The 13737-nt window shown below is 38.9% G+C and overlaps 1 protein-coding gene and 1 non-coding gene across 18 annotated transcripts in view; both read left to right on the forward strand.

Moving 5' to 3' along the window:
• Nucleotides 1–13737, forward strand: part of rap1gapa (RAP1 GTPase activating protein a) — a 117347-nt gene that overhangs the window by 66811 nt on the left and 36799 nt on the right. For 2 of the 17 annotated variants that reach the window (XM_058409054.1, XM_058409056.1), the window contains exon 1: nucleotides 8752–8889. The exons of the other annotated variants lie outside the window; for them this stretch is intronic. The gene's annotated coding sequence lies outside the window, so the exon portion shown is untranslated. Of the gene's footprint in view, nucleotides 1–8751; nucleotides 8890–13737 lie in introns of those variants that run through there. 17 annotated transcript variants of the gene reach the window in all.
• LOC131366482 (U2 spliceosomal RNA) lies at nucleotides 3165–3362 on the forward strand. Its single transcript, XR_009206826.1, has one exon. It is a non-coding gene; the product is annotated as a U2 spliceosomal RNA (small nuclear RNA).

Raw genomic sequence — 13737 nt, forward strand, 5'->3', positions numbered from 1 at the left:
CAATGAATGAGAGAGAGCTGCTGTGTGTGTGTGTGTGTGTGTGTGTGAAAGAGATAGGTGTAAAATGATGTGTTGTGTGACGTATAGATAGATAGATAGATAGATAGATAGATAGATAGATAGATAGATAGATAGATAGATAGATAGATAGATAGATCTTCTGCAGAAAAAAAACAACCCAAATCGACAGTTTAAGTTTAGGTGAGTCTTTAGGATCTCTCTCTCTCTCTCTCTCTCTCTTTCTCTCTCTCTCTCTCTCTCTGTCTCTCTCTCGTGTTGTTGTATTGTGTGGATTTAATTCACATTCCAGAGAGCAGACCTCTGTACACTAATGCTGTCATATGTTCAGCTGACCTTTCTGCTTGTGGAAATGGCTGTGATATTTGGCATCTGGCAGGGCAAGGTATCAAAGTAATATACAGTCGTGACAATCTGCAGAAGAAAGTGATGTATAGTCAGTCAGCCTTATTCAGGATTTCACTTTTCACGTTCATTCTTTATTGAAATCCTACAAGGGCTTATTCAGCTAAAAGTGGCATAAAGCATGGCTGAAGAATTATGGTAGAGAGCTCACACCGTCTCCTGGTTTATAATGAATGTGTGGTGTCATAGGGAAAGTGGTGGTATGATTAGTAAGCAGGAGGTTCGACCTTCAAGAAGCAGATCACAGTTCAGATCGGAACAATCAGATTAGATGCAGCTTAGAAAAAGATTAAAGAGAGACAACACAAAATGCCTGCATGATATACAAGAAAATGATGCGAGCCTACGTAATTTATGTACATCAGGGAGATTAAGCGACATAGAGCCAAAACTTTTCTGTTAGGTATAAGTCAAAAACTATTAAATGGATGGCAGTTTAATACACAGTGATGTGATACACAGCGCTGTCTCTTTCTGCCATCATCGTGATTGGTGTCATTATTTACGTCTCAGATAAGATGCTATAATTTTACAATGAAATATGTTTACTAATCCACAAAACTGGTGCAGAAGACAGTCATCTCAGTTGGCTTTAAAGGCTTCATGGGACGTTTTTAAAATTCTAATGTGTACCTTACACATAAAGACGAGATGTTGCATAGCATTCGCTTCTAAAGATGAGCACGGGCAATACTTCAGACGAGTATAAAAAGCAAGAATAATCCAGGCTTAAGTTTGATTATTCAAAACCACAGATATTAAAGTACCCAGAGGGAGGAGAAGTTAGAGTTTAGGCCATATCATTTTGAAGCCCAGCTAGGGACGATTTTTACTTATCTGTATCCTTCTTCTCTCTCTGAATACTAGTGTGGGTCATTTAGGTTTGTTCTGTCTCTGACAGCTGGTGGTCTGAGAGATGAGCTCCAACCGTGCAGTAAGTATTGGTTTAGACTGGCTCACACTGGAAGTCTCTCTGCATGCCTTCACTTCTTGCTCATGCTCATTAGGCCAAAGCTGAGAGTGAAATGCACTGGGTTTTGAAGAGAAAAATGAAGGGGAATGTTTTGGTTGTTCATGTCTTTGTCCTTTATGTAAGAGCATCTTGTAATATTTGGCACACATCTGATTATTTGCGCTTAGGACTGCATCGATATCGGTCTGATACCGTGCTCATTTACTTCTAAAAAATTCTTTAATACCAAGATTTAATAAAACTTGATACTATGTGTATTTAATAAAACTTGATACTATGTATTGCCTTTCCGACAGCCACAATTTGGGTCACATGACCAAATTTATTTGCTTGTGTTTTTATTGCTTATATGTTCTATCGTCTGTTCGTTGAAAGTGCATTTTTGCAGTCCAAATAATATATCCCAGGCTTAATTTTTTTTAAATATTGGCTAATAATTGTTGGTCAATTTTGAAACCGTCATTTCGCAAACACATCATCTTGCTGATCTTAAATCTGCATCTCAGGAGCATTGCCAGTGTGACCAGAGAGTGGACAGACTTTACTAGAAGGTCATTGCAGAAAATCAATAATTGGAGGTAATTAAGTATACAAACAGACTGACTGCACCTGAGCACTTGGAAGCATTCAGTACATTGAACTGTCTGTCAAAAACCCTCTGTACTGCCATTGGGTTAGTCCCAATGAACTGACACCAGGTAAAGCCTCGGGCAGTACAGTTTCAAATGTTTTAAAAACTCTTTCTGATACTAAAAATGAATCATTTAGGTACATCCATACCTAAGATGTAATTAGATATATATATATATATAGTATCAGTATCTCAAAGATGATCTTTCAAATAAAAGTTACAAAATGTCCTACTTTCTGCCTGATCAGAACTGTGTAGGCGTATCAGATAGCATACAGAGCTAATGTTAGAAAAGAGTGTAGGAATGACAGAGCAAAGCTCCCTCCATATTTTTGCACAGGGCTTTTTAAGCAGGATAAACACTTTTCTTATTCGGGTTGCAACCTCAACATAAAGTTCCTACACAGATTTTAACAACATGAATGAAATGTATTTCCTTTTTTTTTTTTTTTTTTGGGGATAAAAAACTATTTGTAGTATCCCATAAAGCTTAATAGCACTTCTGGCTTGAGCCTACTCTCCTATTATATAAAAAGGCTACGCTTGCTTTCTGGATTGAATTGAGGCTGTAATTCTTTTTTATCCACTGAGTGAAGTCACACAAGACGTGATGTTGATCCAAAAAATATTTGTATGTAAGTAAATAATAAGTTAGTAGGCTAGGACCAGAGATTTTTTGTTCTGAAAGAATTTATGATGATCACATTTTTGTTCCTAGCAGAATAGCATTCATTTTTTTTGTTTTCGCTTCTTAAATCAGATCAGAACTTTGTTGTTTATAATTCATGAGCTGTACATGGTGTGTTGTGCTAACCTCCAGCGACTTTGTGCTCATGGAAGCAGCAAATTAAGGTAAGATTGAGGACTGGGTGCAATTCATTGTTAATTCCCCTCTCCTACATCTAGCAAAGCTAGTTTAAAAAGCTATACCAACCAGCAGAGCATGTTATTGCAATGTGTGAAGGCAGGTCATATGTAGTGGCAGGCTTAATCAAATTGATTACAATGAGGTTTAATGTCTTTTTAACTAACCGCCTGCTCTCACATGTGTTCTTCACATCATTATCTATATACAGTCTAATTGTTAAGTAAAGAATATTATATATAAAAAGTGTTTTCATTCACATGCAGGAACAAATCGCTTCTCTGCCTTTTGGCTAAGATCAAGTGCAGTATCTGTTTTTATCAGTTTAATACCTAATATATCCTCTCTATGAGAGCAGTGGTGGTTAAAGGTTTGGGTTGTTGATTGGAAGGTTGGGGTTGAAGCCCTGACACTGCCAAGATGCTTCTGTTGAGCAATTGCAGTTGGAGTTTTGTATCATAGCTGCCCCTGCACTCTGACACCAGCTTCCTCAGCTGGGATATGTGTTGTAATTATGTATGGTGGTAATAAAGGCTTCTTCTTCTTCTAAAAGAGACTAAGTGAAAAGGAAAGAAATCACGTTCTGTGGCAAATTCAGACTGGTACCAAATATAATCCTGCTCAGCACAAAATGAATGAAGAAAGAAATTCAGCAATCCCTTATACCAACATTGTTCTCTCCTTTCCAGTTGATGTTAAATTTAGAAAAGAAGCTAGAGCTAATAGTTTTGAGTTAATTAAACTATATAGATGAAGTGACAGGTGCTTTAAGGCTGACTTGAAAGTGATGAATAGACATGTAAAGAGAAATGCAGCTCCAGATTTTCCTGTGTTGGCATTTGGCTGCTATACAGTAACTACTTTACTGAGTGCATACTTGGCTGTTTGTATGCGACTCAGTCACCAAACCTGCAGTGGAAATTCAGTCTTCTCGACAGCTGTGTACTCATGCCTGTTGCGACCATTCAGGACATCAAGGTTGTGTCCTCAGTATTTTTTTTTCTGGTCTTTTTGATTTTATCTATAGAGACAACTTACTTGTGAGTTGTGAATAGTATTGAGTGCTCAGAAGTTAATAGATTTTTTTTTTAAATACTTTGATACGTGTGCAAGCTGCACAATAGAGTTTTCTCACAGTTTCTGAAAACACCACCCAGAGCAGAAACAAGTGGGTGATATGAGATGGTTCGGGATGAAGAGAGAGGCAATACAGAATTTAGTAAGTAATCTGCTGTGCAACTGTTCCACATGTAGAACAACACTACGCAACAATACCCTCCAACAAATGCCCAATAATTTGCGTTGAAGCTATAGACAGGATAATGTTTTTCCAGTTAACACACTATCCAGACAGGTGCAGGGTGTGTTAATATCCTCTTATGGCAGCTCAAGGTCATTTATGTAGCACAATTTACACACAGTGCATGATCACACATTCATTGTGCGTTCCAGACGCATACAAAGTAAAATACAAAGTACAAAAATATATGGTCAATAATAACATCTCTTTTTACCCAGTTGAACACCAGTTAGTCAGGGATGGTGTCAATTTGACCAGTGTAGTCTAAAAAATCTCTCCGGTGGATATGTCCCTGAACCCCTCCCAGAAGAAGTGGGACTAATAGCACTGACTTAAGGTTAAAAGTAGTAACAGTTTTCCTCCATATGTTTATACAACTAACTCATATTTACATTTCTGGCATTTGGCAGACACCCTTATCCAGAAAGATTTTAAAAAAAATTTATACAAGTGAGCAATTGAGGGTCTTGCTCAGGTGCCGAGCAGTGGCAACTTGGTGGACCTGGGATTTCACAACCTTCCAATCAGTAGTCAACGCCTTATCCACTAAACTACCATATCCACACACAGGAGATGAGATCAGCTGGAGCCATTTGAGCAGTTCTCCTCTTGTCACTGCATATTAAACAGGAACCGGAGTGGCAATGTAATGGTTAGAGCTGAAATGATTACTGAACGTTTGCAGCTATGTGACATTAACTTTAGGAAGAGATGGTGGAGTAGGTGGATTTTCCAAGACCATTAGGGGCTGGTAAGGTAATATCTGAAGACATGTAGAAAGAGGTTCTGTTTAAGTGTGACTACAAAGCAGGGATTTATATTTACATAATATCATTATTCATATATTCTGAGCCAGTCAGGATCCTTTAATACACTATATGGCTATAAGTTGTGCTCTGTCAGGCCCAAATTTGGCCCTTCCTTGAACTGTTGGCTGTTGGTATGCTGTAGCATTACAGTTTCTCTTCACTTTCAGCATGACAATGCCACTGTGCACCAAGGGAGCTCCATGAAGACATGATTTTCCAAGGCTGGAGTGAAAGAATTCAAATGTCCTGCACTCAGCCCTTTGGGATGATCTGGAATGCCGACTGCACCCTAGGCCTTCCCATTTGACATCAGTTCCCCGACTCATTGTGGCTAAAATGGGAAAAATTCCCACAGCTGCACTTCAAAAATTTAGTGGAAAACCTTTCCCAGTAGAGTGGAGGTTATTATAAAAGCAAGGGCGGGTAATAGATCTGGACTGGAGAGGTCAGGTATCCACAAAGGTTTAGCCATGTAGTGTACATCAGGTGCTTCAAATTGTTTTGAAGCACTCAACTGAGCTGAGATAGAGAGATAAAGGAGTTCAAGAAGTCCTAATGCTAGTGTTCTGAGCAGATTTAAACCATCAATCCCAAACTAGTTTAGAGTTAATTCAAATGGAACACTTAGAGAGATGTTTTCATTTCTGCTGTATTTGGTCATCTAGACTAAGGTCTTAGCCATTAGCTTTTGTAGCCATGTCCTTGCTACAAATTGTCCATTTGTAAGGGGAAAAAATAAAGCAACTTTTTCATTGAGGCTTTTCTGTGCACTTAGCCACTAGTTCTTTAAATACTCTCAGTTGTTGAAAGTTGCTAAGCTGTTCTCTAGCTCTGTGGCCTTCATTAGAGCAAGTTGGCATTGGCATTGTGCACAATGTGATAGATCAGACATTCTGTCCTTTTTGACAGTAAAAAAGATGACACTCGCACATTTTCCCTGAGTGTGGCTTTAAGAGCCTGGTGGAAGCAGTTGGAGTGGCCATTATGATCATTTGAAGGCTAGAAAGCTGAAGTGATTTTGAATAGCTGGTTTGTTATTAAGGAGGACATTACTGAAAACTCATCACCTTTTCACGTTTCCTGAGCGAGGGTCCTTGTGCTAGCACTTAAAACTCAAATTGGTGCTGTACTCTTTTTTCCCCTCACAACAAAATATTTCCAAAACGTTCTTACTTTACTGAGTTTTTTAAGCTGTGTCCTGGTGACCACAACACAGAAACCTGGTGAATGTTTTTCACTTTCTTTAAGCAGCTTTTCCTAGATCCGGCAATATTTCTTAAGTAAACGTGTAAAGAGATTTCCCAACCAAATTCTAATGTGATTCCACACTGATCAAATATATTATCGACCTGCCATGTAATTTTTTACACACATTTTAGTCAAACCACCAACACGGAAGCTGTGGTACCTGAAAGAGAAGGGAAGTGGCAGGAAACTACACCTTCAGGATTTCTCTGTATATAGCATAAAAGTCCTAAATGCAAATGCAAGTGCAGGCAGCATTTTAACCTATTTTCTTTAACTCATTTAAGCACCATTCACAGTCAGAATTATTGCCTAATAATTTACAAAATGCTGAGCTATTTATATACATTTATTTGCACAGCACTTAATTTTTTAATATGCAATTTAAACACCAATTACTTATTACACTTATGAGTCAAATGCATGCAGCCAGGATATTTTCTTAGATTAAGCAATAGAGTCCAAGTGAATAATTTATTAGCTAGTTCATTAGTTTGACAAGGCTATACAGCGTAAGCTTTTGTGACATAATACAATATGATAAGCTAGGTATCTAATTAAGGTACATTAGTACACACTAACAGAGGAATAAATTTATCCTCTGGGAAAGGGGACGACTGTAAGTCCTTATCCATTCTGGATACATTTCCTATCTAAACCTCAACAAAAAACAGAAAGTTATAAACCAGTGTTTCTGTCTTGAGCTGCGGTGTTCTGTCTATATGTGACACATACAGTATTATTTATTTTATCCTTATATATTTGAGAGGTGACTCTTAAGTATAGCAGGAATACATCAGCTTTATAGTTCACATTTTGCGCAGTTTTTCTAGTTTCCACATAGCTGCATGTTCCTGAGATGTGAAAAGATCACATCACATGGTCATCTAGTAGAAACAATTCATTAGTCATTAGTCAGATCACCCCTTAGCTGTTGTGTGTGGTGAAGCAGCTAGTTGAATGTGGAAGTATAGGTTCTGTAGTTACAGCAAAAAACTAATAGCCTAGGGTTAGGGTTAGGGTTAGGGTTAGGGTCTAGATGCCTGGGCCACTGATTTATTCTTCTCTTATTTGATCTCTTATTATAGGTACAGAGATGCCAGGCAAAAAATATGAATGGAAGATTTAAACAGCTTTTGTTTTTGTTTAATTTAATCAAATAAAAGTTGATTTTATTAAGGCATTGTTAGCTCAGGTTCTGTATTGCATTCTCTGGTTCTTGTCTTCTTATCTGAAGGTTGTCAGTTTAAGTCCCAGGACTGACAAAGAACCAGCAATGGGCTCATCTAAAAAAATATTGCTGATGTGCTTCAGCTGGGATGTGATGAGCACTGGCACCTATTGCAGCTGTAAGAGAGTGAGGGCTGACACACGCTAACTGTGATACATGCAGCTTTGCAATCCCAAGCTCATGCAACAGGGATCAGCTGAACACACTTGGAGTAGAAGTGAACTCTGTATATGTGACCTCACAGACAACTCCAACTGACAGAGAAGAGAGGAATCCCCTTCTAATCACCCAGAGAGCAGGGGGCAATTACCTCTGTTCATATAAGGCCTCGGCAATGCTGGGATTCTAACTTGTGATCACACGGCAAGAGAGCAATTGATTTTCTGTCGGGGTTTTCAGGAGCCCTTTTAGCATTCATTTCTGAATGAGAATAAATATGAATGTAGAACATCCACGACCTGGTATTAAGATCGGGGATTACAGTGATTACAACATGCCTCTTACTTTGTTTGGGGATTGCTCATTAATCCTGTGATATCGGTATGAATGTAGCATATCCGGCTCGACCTCGCTCCCATGCACTGCATATTGATTGCTATGGCTTGTTTTGCCTTGAAAAGGTCAGGAAGGGGTGCATGTGCTTTTTCCATACTCAGAGCTCACTGCTGGGCAGGGCGCAATTTGCAAGCCAAAAAAATCTCTTTGTGTAGCTTATTGACCTAAGCTTCCATTTGTTTCTACGCAGGTGAGATGCGTTTGAACTCTGCAGGTTAAAGGAGCAAGCTGCTCTAACCCGTGCTGCAGATAAACACACATACGAGATTATGGTCTGTTTATAATAGATAGTACAGTCGGTGTTCACTTGAACAAAATTGTTACAGTACTATATTTGTGAGGTAATCTAGTAAACAGCATTGTTTCCATGGTTTCCTGTTCATCCTAAGAGGACGGCTTAAACCTTACAGGAGAAAATGTAGTAGATATAAACAGATGTAGCCATTAGAGACTTTGAAAGATGGACATGTATATTAAAAGAAAGACGTTTCGGGGAGAGTTTTATTTTCATTACTGATTCTAGTTACCTAAGCAACAGTCGCTGATAGGTAGATGTGTTTAATTATGGCAGGGCATAATTAAATGCAAAGTACGGCTGCATCAAACAGCTTAGACGGGCAGTGCTCAGTCTCTCAGCGGCACTCTGGGGGAGAGAGAGAGAGAGAGGAAAAAGAGGGAGGGAGGGAAGTGAGAGGAGGAGCTAGCAATGGAGTGGAGGAAAGGAGAGAGGGGAGGGGGTGTAGTGAAGGGAGGATGAGCACAGAGCTACTAGCAGGTGTGTGGCAGTGTTGAAAGCAGCACCAGAGATTTCACTGCCTTGGCTGGGGAAACACAACCACTGCTACTGCTGCCATACGGTGAGTAACTTCTTCACCCCATCTGCTTTAATGTTAGAGCATGAACATCTGGCACACTGTGATGATGCTCAGCTTGCTGGTGTTATGTTGTTTTGGTGTGATAGTAATTTTCAGTTTTGGGGTAACGGAGCAAACAGAGAAGCAAAGCACAGAGCAGGCTCAGAGCCGATTGTTACAAAGCTAGTTATTCAGGTTCATTATGTTGTGTTGACAGCTGTTGCAGGGTTTTACGGAGCATAGGCTGAGATCATACGCACAAGTCTGGTGCCTGTGTGGAGCATGATGTGTAACCAGATAGCCCTTACACTCCTGACCCTATAGTGCGCTCAGTGACCTTGCACAGTTCAATTCAATTCAGTTTTTTTTCTAATCGTCCCTACTGCCGTTGCTCTCTCTCTCTCTCTCTCTCTCTCTCTCTCTCTCTCTCTCTATCTATCTATCTATCTATCTATCTATCTATCTCTCTCTCTCTATCTCTCTGTCTCTCTCTCTCTCTCTCTCACACACACACACACACACACACACACAGACACATCCCTACAGATTTTCCATAGCAGCAGTATTACTTGTATCCAGTGGGACAGTCAGATTGGTGAGCAATAACAAGGTTCTGTTCACGCCTCATTAGCTGTAATTAAGTGCTCAGATAATGACGTGCTATATCAGAGTTTCTGACAGACTTAGCCTCAGAGAAATTGTTAAGTGTTATTTAAGGACTTTCGGCCACCGCAAAGTGCAGCTGTCAACCTTCTACGCCTAACTCCAGAATTTCTATCTGTAACGTGCAGCTGCATCACATTTACTTCCAGACAAATTTGGTTGGAAAGATCATGAGCGATGGGTGCAATGCATTCGAAATGTGACTCACTCTGTCTGTCTCATTCTCATTCTGCTGGGGAGAGCTTTTAATATCTCATTTGCTCGCAGTTGAAGTCTCTTCCGGAAAGCCGAGTTTGTCTCGGGAGAGAAAAATGAGAGAAAGAGCCAGTCTGATAGAGAGCGATTATATTTGGATCTGCAAATCGAAACGAACAGAGAGTATTGTAATCTTAAACACTTTAGGCATGGTAAAGAGTTCATTAATATGCTGTCAGAACGCGTTTATCTGAAATATTATAGAAAAAGCGTTCAGTTCAACAGGCTGCTGTCGGTCTCTTCGTCGTCGGTCTCAGTTTATATAAGTTCTATTTTAAGCAATACTTTGATCAGTTCTATCGATGTAATTCATACTACTTGAGCAACTCCAAATTGCTTTTCCAATGCAGCTTGAGATAGTTCTTTAATTTGTGTGTATGTGTGAAGAAGAAACAACTTCCTGTTACATCACACTGTTCCACTCTTTTGTATGAACTTGATTAATACTTACAGTCGATTATTATTGTTCAGGATGTAATCGCTGTATGGTAATTACACTATAATAACGTAATACAGAATAGTCCCTGATTCAGTCAGGGAAGTCAACATCTGAACCAACTTCTCCAGAATCAACTCCTATTTGTTCTGTTAATATTGAACATTTGATCAGTCAGATAGCTTGATTAGAAACGAAGCTTTATTAATGTTTGTTCAATTTCCGGAGCAGAACTGAGTCACGTACACATGTGCTCGCTTATGTGTTGTGAATTCTAGCTAAGACTCTTTTAGACTCCCAGGAGAGAGGAAAAATCAGGATTATTTAGTCAAATCCTAATTAAATTGCTGTAGATTAGTGGTTTCTGATTAGCAAGGCTTTGATTAGTGGCTTGCATCCTAAAACAAATCTCAATTGGGTCAAAAAAAAAATAGTGAAACACAGGAAGTTACCTGATTGTTGTTGAGTTGTACAGCTGATTTGCTTGTTTAATGTGAGGCTTTTTAATATGGCATAATTGTTCAGTTGAATTTATTGGTTATATGTTTTTATTAATTCTAAATTGAAAACTATTATTTAGACATTATATATTTAAGATTGGGGCAGCACGGTGGCTTAGTGGTTAGCACTGTTGCCTCACAGCAAGAAGGTCCTGGGTTTGAAACCTGGGTTTGAACAGGCAGGGGCCTTTCTGTGTGGAGTTTGCATGTTCTCCCCGTGCCTGCGTGGGGCTACTCTGGTTTCCTCCCACAGTCCAAAAACATGTACATTAGGTTGTTTGATAATTCTAAATTGTCTGTGTGTCTGTCTATATGTGGCCCTGCGATGGACTGGCGACCTATCTAGGGTGTACCCCTGCCTTTTGCCTAATGTGTGCTGGGATAGGCTCCAGCAGATCCCTGTGACCCTAATTAGGAATAAAGCGGGTATAGACAATGGATGTATGGATATTTAAGATTTTTTTTTTTTACCCTTCATCTCATATGAATGCAAGTTTACGAAAGCATTAATCATACAATGGCATGTCTAATTTTATTGGCAGAGGATGCTGACATGTTCATCACGAGGGAATTTGTCATTTAGTAACACCTGTTTTTCTGCCTTGAGCAGTCTTAAAATATGCACGCCTTCAATTACGGAGGCATAACAAATTGGGAGGGCTGATCCCCTCATGTTTCCATCTCATTGGCTGTGTGTTAAATACACTGCTGATCACTGTTCAGATTGTGATAAAAGCAGAGAAATGTGTGTGTTTAATGAATGAAATGTGCTTTTCCTCAGTGAAGCACATTGTCTATAGAGCGTGGAAGCAGACAAAAGTTTTGAATATGATTTTTTTTCCACAAAGGGTTGATATATCTCTTGCGATAGGAATAAAATTTACATAAAATAAACATAAAGGTAAAAATTACAGGTTAATTACAGCCAGTTAGATGCTGACTTTAGCTGTTTCAGAACATACAGTAAAAATGTACCTAATTATTTCTAATTCCTATATTCCATTTTGACTTTACACGACTTTAATATTCACTCCATGTGCACAAGCACGGCAGACGACTGCGTTTATGTTGCCACTCTTAATAGCCGCTGTGTTTCCATGCGAATCTCCTGTGCTTTACCTTTGTCCAATTTGCATGCATTCTGTATTTTTAAGATTTGCATGATTGAGAAGTGTATATTCAGGGCTTATATATATATATATTTTAATCTCAAAACCATAGCTATGTAACCATATCATTTGGAATGATATGTTATTAAATGCAAATATATTTTAATAGTTTTAATACATTAAAAATAATAATAATATATTAGAAACACAACAAAAAAAATGCAATATTATTTGACATATAATGTGACCTATACAGTATGTAATTAAAATATTTAAAATTCATATTCAGATGTGTTTGCCAGCTTCCGAGGTCAATAAATATTACATTTTCTCCAAAACAAACAAAGAATCTGTTAATGTTTTGTTTCAATTCAGCATATCACAATATCATAATCAAATCACAGTAGCTCTAATAGTAAAAGCCTGAAGTCACATTACAGAGAACAGTAAAGAATAAAGAATTCAGTCTGTATCCCAGAGGGAGAGGAGCAGCTGAAGCCTTCCTCCAGTAATTACCTTTTCAGTGGACTGTGTGCTACAAGGACACCTTTCCCTTCCCACAGCAGGGTGTTTTAGGCTGTAAGGAAGCAGCAGTGGAAAACCGGTTAATGCACACTCTTGGGAGCCTAATGGGAATTTCTACCATGTCAGAGCAAGATGAACAGAGAGGAATTAATAAGACTTTTCCCACTACAGTAATGCACACACGTCTCAAGTGTGCATTTGGCAGAATATCAGCTATAACACTTTTTCATGAGTTATACCTTTTGTATTTAGTACATTACTTTTTGGGATAAATTGGGAGTTAACATCATGGTACCTCAACCATGATACATTTCTGTCATCATTAGTCATGGAGATGATGATCAGTAAATGAGGATTCTTTTGGCAGACACTGCTCTACGCTTCAGACTCACAGCATTATGAAGGATGGAGGCAATCTGAAGAGTTTGTCTTGGCTTCTTCCTAAAGTTCACTCAAGGTCCATGCCTCAGACTGTCTGTCTGTTTAAGCTCAGTGCGCCTTGCAGATTTCATCCAAGTGCCTCCATTTAAAGGCTTACATCACAATAATATTCCAAAAGAAATGTGTTTAAAAGGGTGGCTATGAAAACAAAAAGATTGCATAATGTTAACATCCATGTGCATTATGAGGAAATCGGAAAGTTAATGAAACCTGCGGTGCTTTCTCTCCTGCTTGGCATTTATGATAATGAAGGTTCAGGAGGGTACGACCCAAAGGAGACATATCAGAGAGTAACCACATTTCACTCGAAAATGCCTGTCTGGTCCATGATGAATGGATTTACCAGGCAGGGAAGGTCTAATGAAATTGGTGAAGGAAGTGCAACCCCCTAGTCGAGACCTGATCCCCAGAGATAGCTTGCTTAATGTTTGTTTCCAAGCTGGATTCCAGTGCAGTAGAGCACAGCAAAGAGGATCAGATAGCATAAATATGTGAATGTAGGGGGGGGGGATCATAACGCTTTAAAATGGTTTGTTTGAGGTTGTTATTTTTAGGTGGTTTCAGGTTGGAAATAAGAATAAAATCCAATCATAGAGCTGTCTGAGGAGTCAACAGTGACAGTGACGCAAATGCTGCAGGACTGTATTTCAAGAAACTAGCCAAAAAACAAGTGCCAGATGGCTGGAGAAGGAGTTCCAACTAAAAACATACACTCTACAAAATTAATACATTTTCATACTTTGCCATTTCTTTCTGGAGTCCATTTGGACAGACAGATCAATGTGTTTAGTTGGATCTGCAACTTTTCTGACCAAGATACAGTAAAGTAAAATCTGTGGTCCAGCTGAAACTGATGGTCTGGCATTCTCCTCAAGTGAATTCAGATTGCATGAAGATGTAAGCCGTATGATATTATAAGATC

The sequence above is a fragment of the Hemibagrus wyckioides genome, linkage group LG15 (genome assembly GCF_019097595.1).
Source record: "Hemibagrus wyckioides isolate EC202008001 linkage group LG15, SWU_Hwy_1.0, whole genome shotgun sequence".
Taxonomy (NCBI): Eukaryota; Metazoa; Chordata; class Actinopteri; order Siluriformes; family Bagridae; genus Hemibagrus; species Hemibagrus wyckioides.